Source organism: Lagopus muta, chromosome 6, assembly GCF_023343835.1.
Source record: "Lagopus muta isolate bLagMut1 chromosome 6, bLagMut1 primary, whole genome shotgun sequence".
NCBI lineage: Eukaryota > Metazoa > Chordata > Aves > Galliformes > Phasianidae > Lagopus > Lagopus muta.
This window is the reverse complement of record NC_064438.1, coordinates 12025758-12039720: the sequence shown is the minus strand read 5'-3', so window position 1 is coordinate 12039720 and position 13963 is coordinate 12025758. Positions and strand designations below refer to the sequence as shown.

Sequence of the window (13963 nt, the reverse complement as noted above, 5' to 3'; positions counted from 1 at the left end):
TATTAAAGATATACGGTTACAAGCTACCAGAGAAATAAGGATACAGGATGCTGTGCTGAAGGCTTAAGAAAAATCCACTGTAATCAATATACTGGCAAATTACAACTTTAGCAGCAGCAGTTTGGTATCTGGCTTAGTTCCTAATCCTTTAATCTCATCAGCTACAACCAAGCTGATACTGCCAACAAATGCTATGCCATAAAAGGTGGGTATTCTCACATACTTTCCTATGCTTTGCATGATTAGTGCTTAAATCGACTTCACCAACTTCCTGAATGATAATAGGATTTGGGCAAACAGTCAAAATTTCATGGCGGCACTTGTAAGCTCAAGTCAAGTCGTCAACTAAGAAGCATCCCTGTAAGCATGTCAAGAACTCCCTTATCAGTTTGCAAAATTTACCAGTCTTGCTCTGTGAAGACAGATTCTTGTTTCATATTTTTCACGTAATGATTTGAACTCCAGTAGTAATTGCTAATGGAGCACTGCAAGTGACCCATGGTTTGTGTCCAAACAGTTCTTGAACTGGGGAGACTCATGTAAGATTGCTGACTGCTTGCCTAGATCTATTTTAAAGAAAGCCGCAAGGAGTTTCTTGCAACCTTGTGCTACAAGGTATCCATTACACATTTTGGTTAAGAGAAAGACATCTTAGAAACAGGCAACAGTCAGTTCATTCCTCAGGTGCTGAGCCAAAGCTTCTTGTATTACCACTGGAGTTGACATTCAAAAGGAGAAAAAGTTAGGAACAAAAAAAAAAAAACAAAAAAACAAAAAAAAACACACCAAAAACAAAAAACAACAAAAAAACTTTTTTTATATATGCAATTTAATTTGATGCAATTTCAAAGCTGAGAAACAAAATGTACAAGGGCAGCAAGAGAGATGGGGGGGGGAGGTGGGGGAACAAAGAGGTAGCCCTAAGGGATTAAGAGCTGCTGGACTGAAGAGTCTTTGAAAACAAAACCAGAGAGACTTCCCAGCAACATTTCAGCCTGCCATCTTGGGCCAAATCCCCAACTGGCACAAACCAGAGTAGCTTTGCAGAAGTCAGCATCTATTTATGACAGGTCAGGCTCTGGCCCTGTAGTCATGCAGAAGAGCTGGTTTGTACATAGACAACTCCTACTCGGTTTGCAGCCAAGGAGACAGGAGGCAGACGTCACATGTGTCACGGTGTCAAAAACCATTCCCTACTTCTTCCTAAACAACTTCCTAAATCAATATTATTATAGCTGCCTTTTCCGTTCTTGCACAGCCTGCATGCTGACTGGGATATTTTATAAACAAGTTCCCTAGGTAAATGAAGATTAACAATTACTCTTGTCCAGCAGTAGGAAGGTCAACACTTGTCTGATGCATGCTTGACTATGAACATGAGCACTTGTACTCCATCACTCCAGAGCTGAGCTGGACACAGCATAGTCCACTCAGCTTTTTTCAAGTCTGGGAGCGCCCTGTAAACTTGCTTGGCATGTTTGTTTTATTATTTGGCTTTAAAAAACAAACAAACAAACCAAAGAGAATGAAAACAAAAACAAAAATCCAACCACAGTTTGTATGAGGAAAAACAGACTAATGGAGTTTAAGGCAAACAAGTGAATTTTTTCTCCCCCTGTATCACCAGCAAGATACTGAAAGCTCAGACTCCCATAACTTCTTGGCTTCAAGAGTCAGAGCAAAACACCAACCCAAAATCACAACTGGGGAAATGCACATCCTCCTTGCAAACAATGCATCCGATCAGCTGAAAATTCCTGCTGTCAAAACCAAAAATTGATTGTACTCAACTCTGCATCCTAATATTTTATACTACTTTCCCCGTGTTGTTAATGGATTTCCCTTTTTCAAGCAGAAGAAGCGCTTTCTAAGCTCCTGACAGAGCAAACCTTATCTGAAAGGAGGCTGTTGTCCCTGGACATCATAGTGGCGAATAAGAAATCACAACAGAAGCTGTATCTGGAAACTATGCAAGTGATGAGCTGACACTTTATTACAGGAAGCATGCTGCTCCTGTTCAGCACCAACCCTGGCACAATTAGATTTTTTTCCCAGAAATCCAGTTTCTTGTTGCTGTGAGACAAAAGTAAATAATGACTCATTAAGTGATCCTAAGAAGAAAAACTGAATGCTTGCTCCTCTCAAAAGCATTCGCACTAGGAAATCTGATAATGTCACCGACCACAGCAGCAAACATAACTTGAAGATTTTCTAGATGCACCCACTTGGCTAAGCCAGGCAGCAGCATGCTGAAATCACCACTCTCTGGGGCTGTGAAGTCACCTTCACTATAAACCTTTGCCCTCCCTTCTTCAGAGGGTTCTGCTCCCCATGCTGTTCTAAACAAGGCCTGAATGCCTTACTCCGGGTCAGCAGCGATGGTTCACATGCTGGGCTGGGCTAACAGACTTCTCACAGTCACCAGAGGCAGATGGATCCTTCCACACTGCTTGCTATGCACTGCTCAGGGCCTGGATAACATTTGCCAAATGCAAAAGAACTCGTGCTTTCACCTGACTTTCACAAAAAGTGCGCTCAGGCAGGACTGACCCTTCTTAAAAGAGGCATTTTTCGGTTATGCTTTAAGATTTCAAAGTTTTCTGAAAGGCTTCAGTATCCAAGAAGTGATCTTGAACTGATCTTTTCAAGACAAAAAAATGCTTGACTTGGATTTTTCCTCAATGCATGACTACCTCATGTACATTTAACGTGTGTTTGTACACTTCGTTTATTGCAAAAGGTCGAGTAGTGACGTGTCCATCAATTTATATATATGGATATGCTCTTTAGAAGCCCCTGAACTTTAAACAATTTCTGCTCAACAAGCACTGCAGTGTTGCACAAAGACAGATATTCTGTATTCCTGCTCAACCAAGGAACTGCTTGCCTTTCCAACAAGCAGCTGCACTTTCTTGCAACATTTTCCTTAAGTTTACTCTTCTTCGCAGTCACCAGATGAAAAAAATCCCCCTGATAATTTAAGCAATTAAACTCTGAACATTACTAATGCTGTGACCTTATCTATAAACCAAGGTGCTGCTCTTTCATGCGTCTGACTTCATCATCACTGCGACCTCATGCACATAACTGGCTACTCAAATTGGCTACTATTAGTACTGCAGACAATAGCAGCTTCTCTTCAACTCAACATGCAAACTCTCTTAAAAGCTCCAGAACTATCGTCTGCTTAGGATGTAGGCAGCAGTTTACAGATTGGAAGTGCTCTGCTGTTGTCAGTGGCCTCAAAACAGTGCATTTTGTGGCTGTTTCAGTCTCAGCAAATATTTTCTTTGAAAAGAAACTGTATGGGAAACATTGGAGATATTTTAGAGCTCCCTGTAGGTCAGATAAACCTTCCATCTTCCTCAGCAGTTACATAAGCAATGTTTAAAAGCAGTGCGGTGGGCATCAGCCAGCTAGGAACGTTTCTTCTCACTAATTCTTTCCTCTTCTCAATTCTACTTTCCACAGCTCAAACCAGAAGAGGCCCTGAATGTCAGAGTAGCACTTCCCTGATGTTCAAGACTCCTCCATCAGCAAAGCATATGCCTGGCAAATAGCATATGCCTGACAAAACCAGCAGGCTGTGCACGGATCCACATTCTTGTCTCGTTTCTAACTCAGTCCTTTCAGTCAGATCAGCCCATACTGAAGGATGCTATCCTTGCATCCCTGCACATGGAAGACAATGCCATGCTCCTCCAGCTTGCTCTTTCACTGCAGCCATTTCACATCCAATGCTCCATACAATCCAGACTTTTCAGAGGAAAACCTTTCTAGGGAAAGCAAACAGCTGCAAGAACAGCAGGTACAACCACACATGCTCACCAGGTACTATTTTACTACACTCTTACAGCTACACCAAGCAGCATTAAAGCCAAGTCTTCAACCACTGAAATTACTTAAGCTTCACTAAAGGTGCATTGCCGATCATTATCCCTGACAACCTGCTCCAAAGGACATCCCACTGTACCAACCCATATGGGCTGCTTGAGGAAAAAGCCCACAGAAACCACCCAAATTCTCATCAGGGGCTGCTCTGGCTAGAAATACCCAAAGGCACGTGGCTGTGTCTTATGAAGATACTCCATCAGTACTATTAACAGTTTAACAACTGATCTTTCCGATTAGTAATCCCTCACTTTCATCTACAGATCACTGTTTGAGTGAATTTTTCCTGAGCAGTTCAGGCATGCCCCTGCATTGCCCTTCTCCCAGGGAGCTGCCATCCGCCACAGAGTAAGGGAAACCAGCTCAGCCCACCGCAGGGTGGAACTATTTTAAGTAATGGTGTCTGATACTGGAGGAGCATGAAATTCAGTCCTGTCATAGCTGGGATACCTAAACCCCCCTCAGAAAAAAAAAAAAAATGCTGTTGCAAAATCCTTCCCAGAGGCTTATAAACTCAACTCTGGAATTGCTCTCAAGTTGTAAGCCAGTAAAGTTTGGTTTTGTATCTCATAGCTTACTATTTCAATAAATACATAAATAAAAATCCATCTAACCACAGCAAGAGCTACCCGGACATATACATCTGTATTGCTTGAGGATTCAAAAGCCGTTTCAAGAACCACTATTGTGTGTACAAAAGCAGTACACACAGTCACAACATATGGGCAGTACTCCTGGATGGTTTATGTTGTCTAGCAGACAGGCCAGGGAAGAAAGTGTTCTGTCATAGTAAATATCTGTAGAAATACAGGCCATAAACTCTCTAGTACAAAATTTAGGGCCAAAGAGTGCCACTGATTCAGCTTGAGTCAAAGCACTAGGTAGGATAACAGGATTTCTTCTGGTACATTACATTCAACTAAGCCAGAAATAAATGAAAAATAGTATCTCTAATTATTGCTGATATTTCCTTCAGCATTACACATAAGCAGTGAAAAAACCCTACCAAGAAATGCTTAATGCCTGTAGAATTTCCAACTGGATCACAGGCAGTGCAGATCATCCCAATTCTGATGCATTACTCTAACTTTAGTTACACCATCACAGAACTGGAAAACCAAACTGAAGTGCTAACATTAGGCTGGGGGCATGACTAAGAGGGGAAAAAAAACCAACTATGCTTTGCTTCATCGTGACACACCCAGCATCCAAGTGCCCCACAGCAGCAGACCTTTTTTCCCCCCATCATCGGCATTGCCACAGAGCCAGAAAAGTAGAGCATCTCATCTGACCGTTTAATAGAGGACTGATGGCAACAGAGAAGCTGCCTAGAGCCCCTGCACCTCAAGGAACTTCCCCAGTGTGAGGCCAGATGTGCAGCTCCTGACCCCAGCACTTTGTTGACTCATGTCATGAGCCCTGGGCTATGGCATTCTCTGAGGGCCACTTCAAGCACGTGGCTGGCACAAAACCATGTCTTTTTGTGCCTGGTCTCTTTTTCCAACTTCATCCATCTTTCTTCCTGACTTAATATGCAATTTTACCTTCCCGTGTCATGGGTCACTGGCACATTCAGCCCTTGTTCAATACTGTGAGTGATCTTCACAGTCCTCTGTCCTACCCTATCAGTTTCCTTAACAGATATCCTAAAATATCTGATTAAATACATTTCTCATTCGCTGAAAATAAGTCATGTAAAAGTACAACTGAAGCTTTTTTCTGAACTGCATTCAGTTGATGTTACTAATCACAATTTGCTGTACTTTTCTGCTGCAAACAGAATGCTTGGTCAATGTAATCTGATAGTTGTGGAGGAAAGGGCAGGCCCTTTGCTGGGATAAGCTATCAGGAATCCACTGAAAACATGGAACTGAAGCAAGACACACCAGCTGAACACTTGCCCTTAAAAACAGCCCTATCCATTAGGCTAGGATGTAGAATTCAGTGGAAGGATTTTATCTTTGCATGATACTGTTCCCAGTCTTAAAAAAATTATAATCAGAAAAAAAAATAATATAAGGACATCAGGCATTCTGGAATATCATGGAGAAGCAATAACACTGCAGTGGTTTAATAGGTATTTGGCTAATACAGTGCAGTTCAGAATAGTGGATAAAGCTATTTCCTTTCACTTGACAGGGATAAACTTGTATTCCCCTTGACAACCTTAGCTCACTGCCAACTCATGGAAGAACAGACCTAAAGATTACACAGCCACACCAGAAATGAGGAATATCATTTTTTTCCCTCCTCTTTTGAAATGCTGACATGATGCCTAACACACAAGACAGAGGCAGGAGACTCGCTCACAAAAATAGTGGCAAAGAACTGCTGTATCTCCTTGTTATCACTGCAGTATCTCCCTGTTGTTGAAAAACGTGTACTGGAGGATGTGAAAATGCTTTTACATGCATGTAATGCTGTTCTTATTCAAATCTAAAATAGCTCCATTTAAACTTTGTCTTGGAGATAAGAAGGCAGGCAGAAATACTGGCAATAACCAACAGGGAAGAGTATTTGCAAATATTACTGTAATTAACAGCTGCCTCTCTGTTACTGACTACAATGAAAGCACATTTAAAGGCAAGTTAAGACAGTAACACACCAAGCTAAGCTTTTAGTAACTTTTAGGCTAGTTTTCCCATGTATTGCTTTTAGGTGCTAGAAGTCTTGATAGGTAAGCAGCTTTCTCCTTGCAGCCCTGCATTCACCCTCCACCACATTCAGGTATTGGTCGAAGGCAAATACAAAAAACGCTGCCAGCAGAAAAGCAAAGTGCACAGCTCCAGACAGATGTTTAGCATAACAGCAAACAGTCCTTTTGCTGTCCATGTGCTGTGTGTAATGTTTTTGGATTTTTGCCCCTATGTGCCAGAGATTTTTAAACCCCTGTGTTTAATGGAGGAACAATGAATATGGGTGTTTCAAAAAGGTCACAAAGGAGAAAACCCTGCCTCTTGAAAGCATAAATCAAGCTGCTACCCAGCTCCATCAAAACATACCTTAATGCTGGCAGCTCCTCCCTGTCCAGCAAGGGATCAGGGGACTACTTTGCCAGACGCTGTACAGACACACTTTCCTTATATTTCTTATGAATGAAGAAGCCCTGTTTAAAAAAAGCAAGAGCAGCTGTTATGCTGAACACTAGGCTCTTTGAAAGTTATGTGACAACTCTGGAAGGAAAAAACTATAACTCTATCCACAGAAATGTGTTGCACATATAAGTGATGAAATAGAGAAAAGAGTCGGAGGATTACTTTTTTAAACCGCTTGCACTGTGACTAATGTGAGTCCCTCTTTGGTTACTTTCCACTGAAACATCAGAGTGTAAAAATATTACCCACCTATTTGGGGTCTGCTGGATTAAGTCCCTTTGCCTGTGCCACACTATAAATAATGGTATTAGTGGCAGGGAGTCAACTGCTTGGCTCTGCAAGGAAACATCTTTTGAAAGCGTAAATGTTGAACGCTAAATATTGCAAACATTTCTTTTTGGTTCTGTGTTTTTGTTCTGCTTCAAACAATTCCTGCTTTTTGGTAATGCAGAGGGAAGAATGCTTTCCTTAAGAGACATCTCCTTTTCGCTCTGAAGGTTCCCTTTTCTCTATCCGGGAAGATACATTAAGTGAGGCCTTTTAGTCCCCACAGGGCATTGTTGCACTTTGAAGCACAGAAGATATCCAGAGTGCTTGGCAGCATTAACAGCAGGCACAGTTGTATGTGACCCATTCTTTAATGGCATGTGGCACAATCCTTGGGTGAAGCTGGATTGTCATCAGTCAGAACGTTGCTGCCAAACACCTTCAACTGAGTTTCTTCTCCTGTCCTGCAGGAGTTTTCTCTAACCAAGCACATAGCACAGATGCCATAAAAACAGGGCCTTTGCTGTTTCTTGAGCCTGTATCTTATCCTACCTTCATCTGTGCCAAACAGCTGTAGAAAAGAAGTCACAGCAAGCCAGCACTGCAGTTATGGCTGGGCTCTGTTGTCATCTGCAGGCACCTGAGCCCAGGGGAGCTAGCTCTCTGTAAATGCACCATCAGACTGAAATGGACATTGGACTGAGAGATATGGTTTGATTGTTGGTATAGTACAATTATAAGCATATATATATATACACATAAATATTATTAAATGTCTCTATATATTTTAGTGAAGCTTTAAGTTACATACTCTGTATAGAATTAAAAGTCTAACTGTTGAGAGAGCAAATGGTGCCTAGCTTGCCTGGCCTAACATATATTTTTCTGCCTTTTATAAGGATACTATTACACTCTGTAGCCTTAAAGTTGTCAGCATTCATTACATAAAAGATTCCTTATCAGGCTTTAATATTTAAATAATTTCTATTTCAAAAAGGATTTTATTTTCTTTCAGTATAGTGACTTGGTTACTTCCAATGCTATAAAATAGCACAGTACGTTTGAGTGACACATGCTTCACCTCCACATTTACACTTATCCCTCCAGATGAATCCAAATAGGGGACAGGAAAGACTCCACACTCCCTTCCTCTTAGTCTCTGCATTTGTACCCTAATTCCTGGGCTAAGAAAACCTTTAAGTACTGCAGTATAACATTTCACCTTCATCATTCCTCACTGCCACAGCAAAAACAACAGTATCACACAGAATAAGCAAACAGAAGAAAGACAAAAGGCACCTTCCGTTCAAAGAAACAAGCTAACTTTACCAGTGATTTTCCTGAAGCTGCTTAATTCCCAGGGATCAGTGCCATGAGGTAAGCTCATTGCTGTAGTCGGTATCAGTTCTTTGGAAGGCAGAAACTGGAACACGGCTATTTTTCTTCTTCAAGCTAAAGAAAGTGAATTATTGGAATAGATCAAAATGTGACCTCAGTGAAACTAGTTTTTGTTTTCCTACTGAACTCAAACTGCTGTTTTCATTGTTTAAACATCATTTACCTCTGCTGAGATTTTCATAAAATTACCACTCTCTCCCCATATAAGCTATGTTTCCCCCACGTACCTTTATTTTTTCACTACAAAAGAGATTTCAGATCACTATATCATGCCCTAAACAATGCATCAATATATACAAACAAATCCAGTGGATTTACTTTAATCATTCAAAAGACTGTTTGAAATCACAGAATGGTTTGGGTTAGAAGGGACCGTTAAGATTACCTAGTTCCAACTCTCTGCTATAGGCAGGGATACCTCCCACTAGACCATCCTGCCTGGCCTTGAATGCTTCCAGGGAGGAGGCATCCACAACCTGACTGGACATATAATATATGCATTTATATATTAATATAAATACCCAAAGGATCGAAAAAAATATGTTTTGAAATGTAGGATAAGAAAACAAATGAGGTTTCTTTGGCTTACTAACACATATGAGATTTCTACAGTTTCCCCATGCCTACAGGATACATGGAAAATAAATCCAGTTTATATAGTTTATATTTTTATATAGGTTTCAGCCTATAACCATACATATCCTACATTTCAGAAGTGCCTCCCTCTATTCAAGAGAAGTTGAATTTTTTTGGGGGGGAAATAAGTAAGTTAACAGAAACCAAGCCCAGCCTCATCTATTTAGCCAAGTGCACCACAAGACCATGTCACCTGCTGGAGAAGTGACCTCCTACCCTTGCTGGGGCAAGGAGAGATCTTGTTTCATGCCACAGGATGTGTGAAAGAGCTGATCCTCCCTCCCAGCAAGAAGAGTCTAGCTGGCACCGAATGCTGCACTGACTGCAGGCATCTCCCCCCTGACCCACGCAGAGCTGCAGCCATCACCCAGCCCCACAGGGAGGCAGATCCCCTGTACGGCTGTGCTGGGGCAAGGGCAGGGCTTGCCCTACAAGTAGCGCGGTACAGGGGCCAGCAATGCCCTGTGTGCCTTCCAAGAAGAATAACTTACAGAACATCACTGCAGCTCCCTTTCTCCTCCAATACACTCCCCGTGACAGCTCATACAAGTCATGCTAGCTCATTCTGCATTCCAGTCTGTAACACCCTCTGTTAATCGAGCTCACTGCAGAAAACATTCTCCCCTCCACTGCTCCAGGCCAAGGGATAACAAGAGATAATGCTACTGACAAAGCAAAAAACCCACCCTTTCCACACATTCACCACCTTTAAGTTCCTTCACATACTGTGCTCACTTTGGGCAGAGCTGGCAGGTGGGCCACAGCCCCATTTACACGGCGAGGTGAGGAGACATCTCGTTAGGGAGGCCGTGATAGCCGTGAACCCGGGTCACTCACAAATCATTTCCCTCCCGCAGAGCTACCAGCAAGCCCTGGCTGTGAGATGCTGCCACCCACGAAGCAGCATGGGCATTCATTAGTTCTACCCCATAGCAGGGGAGCACCGATAGCGTGGCCCGACCTCCTACGCCGGGACCACCAGCTGCTTTCTGTTCTGCACACTGGGCTGCACCTCCTCAACATCCTGCCCTGCCTGGAGGGGAGGTGCACAGCTCGCAGCCCTGACAGCCAGCGGCTGCCATGACCTGACCTCCCCTCTGCCCCGCTCTGCAGGCAGCCCTCCTGAGCCAAGTGTGCTGGGGTCCCACCTGCCCAGGCTGGTCGCTCCTGTGCCCGCCAACCAGCAGTGCCACAGCCAAGGCGGGCAGCCACAACCCCCAGGAATGTGTGACAAACACAACCAGATCCCTTTGGCAGCAAATGCCTTCCAAAACTCCAACCCGGAGGGTCAACATGGCAACATACTTCAGAACTTATTCTTTTCTTTCCAAGGCATCACTGCTGGAGCACAATGATGGCAAAGAAATATCTATGCTTTGAACTAGTACTCACAATGTCCTTTTTTTTTTTTTTTTTTTTTTTTTTTAAAAAGAGGAACAAAATTCACATCATTTTGCAAATGTTTACAAATTAAATAGAATTAAAGCTTCAAGCAAAAATTGGAGGCTTGTTCTGTCCCTAAAGATCTCTGAATATTGCAGTTTGACAAGAGGTTTATACCAACAACTTGGAAGCCACATGTTACCTGATGATCAGAAAGGAGGCCTGGGTGCATCTGAAGCAGCTGTAAGTGAGGTATGAATTTTCTCTGAGGAAAAAAGGGAAAATAAGAGCTACTGCCAGGCTAGCAAATACTTTATCCAAGTCCTCAAACACAGTGCAGCCTGATATGCGATTATGTGTACATAGCACAACCTTCTATGCAAAGGTTTTCATTCATAGAAATCTAACTACACAGGAAGAAATCCTGGCAAGGATTCTATCACTCACAGGGTACCAGTACAACCCATTGTGCTTTTTGGCAAATGAAGAGCACGCTATTTCTGTGAGGCAAAGAAAGAAAGTACAAAAAAGTAAACTGGTTTTACCAGATGGAACATGTTAACATTTAGTTGTGACTTCCGTTGGGAGATTAACTTTGACTCTTGAGGACACAGGGCTCAGCAACACCAGCTCTCATACACAAAGCTGAAAAAGGCCTCTCTCTGTATGACGAGGAAGATGGTTCTCTGGCACAGAGGCTGAAGTGACATTTCCAGAGGAAAGTGACCACCTGAGTTCTGCCAGCACCATGGTCGGAGCATCAGTGCTCCACTGCATGACCCAAAAAGCTTCAACTGATCTGAAAAGATGAGCACACCGAAGGCATTAGAGCATCATATAACATGCCCAAGGAGGCTGTGGATGCCCCATCCCTGGAGACATTCAAGACCAGGCTGGATGTGGCTCTAGGCAGCCTGGTTTGGTGGTTGGCAACCCTGCACATAGCAAGAGGGTTGAAACTAGATGAGCATTGTGGTCCTTTTCAACCCAGGCCATTTTATGAGTCTATAATCATTTCTCCAATTTGCTAATCATATCTATCAGGAAAGGGTAGAGGGGAAGGAGTAGCGCAGGGCATCCCCAGTTATTCCTTTAACTTGTGTGTTATAAAGAAATAGATTTGTTCCTCCATTGATGTTAATCCTTAGGATATTGACTATCGTGTATTAATTAAAAATTATGAAAGGATATTAAATATTAGTTAAGTATTAATTTTCTAACAATAAAATCTGTATTATCCTTAATTTAATTTACTCAAAATAATAAAATCCAAAGAGCCTTATTTTGGCAGTATGCCATACTTCAGAATAACATAATTAATTTGGTCTTAGTAAAACCTAGAATCAAAGTACAGCTGTTGAGCCATAATGATTCCTGAATCCCCGGTATCACACTGGAACCTTTTCCTTTCTCTCATTACTACAAGTTGGTTTGACATTTCAAAGTTTAAACAATAGAACAACCACTACAGTCAGTACTTATCAAAAGTCTCAGTGCTCTTTAAAACGCTGATGATCAGGACTGGATCACACCTCCCTGCCTGGTCATGCATCTCAGCCCAGTTTGCCCCAGTCTTTGACCAACACCCAGACAGCAACACCTAGTGCAACACGGAGAGTTGAAGGCTCATTTCAACCCACTGCCTGTGGCTGTTTGTCCCCATATTCAACACACCCAATGCCCACCTCTTGCTGCCATTTGCACACGGCTCATGCTGGAGTTTAACCCTACCAGCAGCAACCCACACTGGAAACTAAAATCACCCCCCTGGTGCCGAACACCCACGTTCCACACTTCAATTCTCTCTGCACAATCCCGCATTACAACAACTGCAGGCAGAAATGCGCTTCCCTTGCAGGGCTTTGAACCAGCCTTCACAGTTTATCTTTACGCTCACTCCTCGCAGCTGTCAGGCGGGTGGCGCGCAGTGGCCGCGGGCACACGCGGGAGCCCGGCGCTGCGGAACCGTTTTGGCATTTCAGCCTTTCTCCACCTAATCCCCTTTGCTGGCCGCAATCCGACGAGTGCCTCACGAAAAAAACAGATGGCAGTAACTGATACAGCCCGTAATTGTGGCCAGTTAATAGCAGAGGATAAGAGTGAGATAAGGACCAAGCCTTGTGGCCAGCTGCTGCTGCGTTAACCCTTCACGAGATCACCCCAGTGGAGCTCAGCTGCTTGCAAAACCCAAGGATGAATTACAGTTATTTCCACATCCCACCCCACCTCCATTTATTTTTCCCCCCACTCATTTTAGGACTTTCACACATATCGGGATAATGAATTTGAAGTCCAATTCCTTCCTTCCTCCTTTCAGTCAAGGATCTCAACAGCCCCTGTTGTGACCAAATTTTTTGGGAGCGCAGGTAGCCCTCCCTCCACTTCAAATAAGGAAGAGAAATTCAGTGTTCTCCAGAAGCCTGGATGAGATTTACACTGACATACACCCAGCAGAACCCACTCCAAACAAGGAGTTGCTCTAGGTTTTAATCAGTCATTAAATCCAGCCCTCCAGGTAATGAAATGTTTAAATAAAGCTTCCTTATTCCATGCTGCAAAGGGCAGGCTGACATCAGCAACAACAAACAAACAAAGAGAATAAACCTCAATACTGAGCTAGGATACACAAGGCACAGCATTTTACTGCAAATGCAAGCTCTATTCTAAGTCAAAAGATGGAGGTATTGCCCTGTAAGTTTCTGGACAGGCATTCCCACCCAACAAGCACTCACATATAACTTTAGGAGGCACTCATCACACGCTGCTCATGTTGTCAGCTTCTCACTCCAAAAGCTACAAACAAAAACACACATATTGCTAAAGTTTATTCAAAAAACTTCAGCTTGTCTATTTCCCATTTGAATTCAGACATTTTGAAGTTGTAATTTGTGGAGAGTCTTACCCAAAACAGAGTGAAGGCAAGATGCTGAAACTCCATTCAGCTTGGAGCATTGGGATTTCAGGCTTGATTTGCTAAAACAAAATGGCTTTAGTATACTATTGAAAATTCCCCTTCACAGGGGGTGTAATTATTTCACTTCACTCTAAACAGAGTTATTTTGCCAGCTCTTCAGATCCTATGCAAAAAGCCCTGACCATATGCACTCTATACAAGACCTCTGTCAGTCCAGCCTTGTTCGTGCAAAAGGGCATCACTGCCCACATCCAGCACAACACCCTCCTACATACAGCTCGTGGTAACTAAACATATGGTTTGTGCTTTTGATATTCTAGTTAAGAAAGATATCTCTGTTAAAACAAAAAGAAGTAGATATGGAATCACTTCATCATGT

At 42.8% G+C, this 13963-nt stretch overlaps 1 long non-coding RNA gene across 1 annotated transcript in view; it reads right to left on the bottom strand.

The window, feature by feature from the left end:
• Positions 1-13963, bottom strand: part of LOC125694781 (uncharacterized) — a 46928-nt gene that overhangs the window by 20584 nt on the left and 12381 nt on the right. The window contains exons 2-3 of the long non-coding RNA XR_007377713.1: positions 8583-8705; positions 6894-6997 (exon numbers count right to left, since the gene is read on the bottom strand). This is a non-coding gene — a long non-coding RNA (uncharacterized LOC125694781). The remainder of the gene's footprint in view (positions 1-6893; positions 6998-8582; positions 8706-13963) is intronic.